Source organism: Lynx rufus, unplaced genomic scaffold, assembly GCF_022079265.1.
Source record: "Lynx rufus isolate CCGP_SWC_20201006 ecotype Redwood Valley unplaced genomic scaffold, mLynRuf1.p SCAF_1, whole genome shotgun sequence".
In the NCBI taxonomy this organism is placed as follows: Eukaryota; Metazoa; Chordata; class Mammalia; order Carnivora; family Felidae; genus Lynx; species Lynx rufus.
In genome coordinates, this window is record NW_025814823.1 from 96,284,180 (window position 1) to 96,288,293 (window position 4,114).

Consider the following 4,114-nt stretch of genomic DNA (forward strand, 5'->3'; position numbering starts at 1 on the left):
ATTTATATTTTTATATTTATAGTTATATATTTAATAACTGAGGGTAAGTTTCATACATCATTGCCTTTTTATCCCTCAATATTTTATTGTGCATTTCCTAAAGATAGAGATTATCTAATGTCTTTATAGCATTTTCTTCCCTCCAGTATAGGATCAAGTCTAGGATCATGTATTTCATTTAATTGTCATGTTTCTTTAGCTTCCTTTAATCTACAACATTCTCACAGCGTGTCTTCCTCTTCTATGACATTGACATAGCTTGAAGACTATAACCCTTCCTTTGGGAAAAAACAGTTTCTCATTTTCTGTTTGTCAGATCTTTCCTCATGATTAATTTAAGAGTCTGCATTCTCACCTGAGATATTGCACAGGTGAAGTTGTGTCCTTCTCAGGGCATCACATCTGGAACCACATAGGACCATCTGTAACCAATTATATTAATTTTGATCACCTGGCCCAGGTATTATGAAGATTTTTCATTGTATAATTACTGTTTTTACCCCTTGCAACTAATGACCAGTCCATGGGGAGACACTTAAAAATCATGTAAATACCTGATTCTCATCAAAAGGTTCCCTGGACTTGCATCCATTGATGATTTTTGTGTGATCTAACCTGTCCTGATGGTTACAAAATAATGATTTTCATCTACCTTTATGAGCCAGCCTTTACATTCTCCTATAAGCAAGGACCCTCAATTCTATTCCTTTTATTTATGTGCTTATTCATCTTGTTATTTTTGGTTATGGGTGTGAATTCCTATTTTTTGATGGTTTCATTTTTTTTTTGCTGTATTTTATTATTTTGGTGTTCCAACTGTCATATGTTTGACCAGTCCAGTCCTCTAAGCTGACGCCTTCATCCCTGTGCCAGTCCCAGATCCTTGAAGGGAGGAAGGGAGACTTGCTTTAGTTCTGTCACAGCATGAAGTTCCAGTCTCATCCTGTACCTCCTCTGTCCTAGGTCTGGGAAAAAAGCCTTTTCTCTGACAAGTCTTCATTCCTTTTTTGTTTTGTTTTGTTTGGTTTTGTGTTCTTTAGTTTTTAGGCGGTGGGAAATTTCCGCTTAGGACAGTTCTATATTTTGGGAGAGAAGAGGAGAGGTCCATATATTCCTTTCATTGTCTTCAAGTTATTTCCTGGAAGCTCAGTCCCAGTTTTTATAACTCCCTTTAACTCATGATAATACTAGGAAATGTTGGCTCTGTGGACTGATACTATTTCATGAGTCAAAAGACTTCTGCTCATTGGAGCCTATGGAATCTTTACATTGACTTCCAAATTGAAAATAAAACAAAAACAATAGCTTTCTATCTAGAAGGCAAAAAAAGCATCTCTGTGGGATTTTCCTCCGATGAAGAAAGTGATATTAGCTGATATTCATGGTGAGGGCAGACTGTGGCAAGCTTTACGTTTCTTTCGTATTATATTTTTTGTTTTAGGACTTACTGAAAAATTCACTCATGTTATTCTTAGGGGAGGAAGGCAACCATTGATTAACAGAGGCAACTCTTACCATCCCTGATATGATATGTTTGTGTTGGTGTGTGTTCTATGGAAGGCAAATGGATATCAGACATTCACAAATATCTGCTGAATGAATAAAGATAAGCCATTGACATCTTCTGTAATGAGGGAAATAATTTGAAATTCAAGAGAGAAAAAGAAATTAGAGAGATTCTTATCAGTTTTATTTATATCTTTTCAGCTAATTGCATCAGGCAAAATAATAAAATTTTGCCATAATAACATATGTAAATTTCATAATACACTGCCACATGGTGCATTTAATTTCAGTTTTAAAGCGAAGCAAAACAGTGATAATTTGTCCTTCCTTTGGGTTTAGCACAAAATGCAATTTTTTTTAATGGTAACTTATTTAACAAGCCTGGCCCCTGTCTATAATCTTCAAAGTATATTGGATGATGAACATTTTCAAATTACATGGTCTGCAGTTCCTGGTTCCACTACATTTACACCTGCTTTCAGACTCACTGAACTGCATTTGATGAGGCTGCATTTGGTCCAGAATCTTTCTTTGGGTACATAATTGAAACTGTTCTACCAAATCTGTTTCAGTTAGACAGTCTATAGCCACATCATTCTGTCAACCACTGAGAAATACCTACACTGACACACACACTTAGCACGGGTGTTAAAATTCCAGTTAATCACTTTTCTAGGGTGTGGGTGACACTCAACCCAACTGTTCAGTGACAGTCCAGGATGACAGGTTCCATGATGAAAAATTGAATATTCTAATGGGTGTGGTCTCTGGGAATTAGGAGGAAGAATTCATACATGAACATATTGCATAAAAATGAGTATTAAAAAACTGGTCCCCAATTTCACAAACAGGTGTCTGTCTACAAAGCTTAAAGCAAAGACTTCCATTTGCCCAGTCAGTTACAGCTCTTAGGTTTTTGGCTCCCTGTTCCTCCGACAGGGACGTTGTAAAGCATCAGAGGGTTTAGACAGTTGCATAAACAGGTACTAACTACACTTCTCTCAGCCACCTTTGTTTTCCCCCCATTCCCATACTTAGAAAATGATTAATTCAGTTCTCTAGTCAGGCATAGAGCAATAATGGCCAGCTTGTAAGGTTGTCTTTATTCTGTACCAGAAGAAAATCTCCCTCCAGGCTTTCTTCAGAAGTACATGTTTACCTAAAGTGGAAAATGAAAAAAAAATGGTACCTGTTCACTAGAGACATTAATAACAAAGGGGACATGCTAAAGCACAGGACAGGACGTTAGTTTTACTCGGGTCGATGTCAAGATGCATATGAAGAAAAGTAGATGCTGTTGTTAAAGTGCCTCCAAAGTCACTGAATGAAAAATGCATGGAAATGGCACAGCCTTTAGAATGTTCCTGCTGGTAATGCTAAAGAACATATCAGCCAGCAGCCCTCTTTGATGAAAATGGGAGTCAAAGATGCAGACTAATTTTTTCAGTTTTTATTTAGATGAGGGACTGTGAGATGCGGTGTTATCCTTTGCTATGATAATGGCAGGGGCTTTAAAGAAGCTGAGAGAGAATGGCTTTGAAACATGGGGCAGTAGAATTCCACACTCCTACCTAGAAAATCTAGACTGAAATCTCATTGCCTTGTCCTGTATGGGACCTTCCACTGGACACATAAACTGTGTTGTACATCAGCTTCCTCAAGTGCAAAACATAGCAATAGCAACGAGTAATCCCTATGCCATAAACATTTTCAAAATGACCGAGTGAGAATACGTTTTGTCAGCTAGAAAGTGCTAAATACATCGAAGCTCTTTCTGAAATAGTGAGCTCTTTTCAGGAAAGATTTCTTTGTTCTTTAGGTTGGATTAGTTGCTCTAGCCTCCCTCTTTTCATGGCATACCATGCCCCCCTCTAAGCTCAAAGACATTAACTATAAGATGATGTGATAAATGCTCTCTAACTTGAAGAAAGAGAACTACTGTGGCAGAGAGGGACTGCATCTGATTTATTTCTCTATCTCTGGGGCCTAAAATAGTGCATGGCACTTAACCGACACTCCACAAATTTGTGATCAAATTGTTGTATAACCAAGTATAATCAACTTGGAATAAAATGTGAATACATTACTGATACGGCATATACAAAATCATAAGTGTTGGACAAGGGTAAACAGAAAAACACCAAGCTTATTCTATCACTCACCCATCCCAGTCAAAGTTAGTTCCCTTTGCCATATAACTACAAAAATACGTAATCCATGAAGACCACGGTTTGTCAGAATAGGAAGCACTAGAGGACTTGGTAATGTAATTTAAAATAGGGGTTGGCTGAGTATTTGGGAAAAAATGGACTCAGAAGAATTCAGATGTCACTTTCCAGCAAGAAAAAGGAAAGTCAAAATGAAAAGGAGAAAGTAATAGCACACAGAAGAAAAATACAAAAACTTGGACTTGATGCAAGAACAGGAAAACTGACTCTTTCTTTCCCTTCCTTTCAGCGTTCATTGAGTAAGCAGATGTTTTCAGAATATCCCAGTGATTGCATAGGTGGTGTTTGACTCTAGGAAATGATGCCCTTTTGGTGTTCTGAGCACCACTTTCCAGTGTATGGGTGTTGAGAGGGCAGTGGTTTTTTTCTACACCAACCAA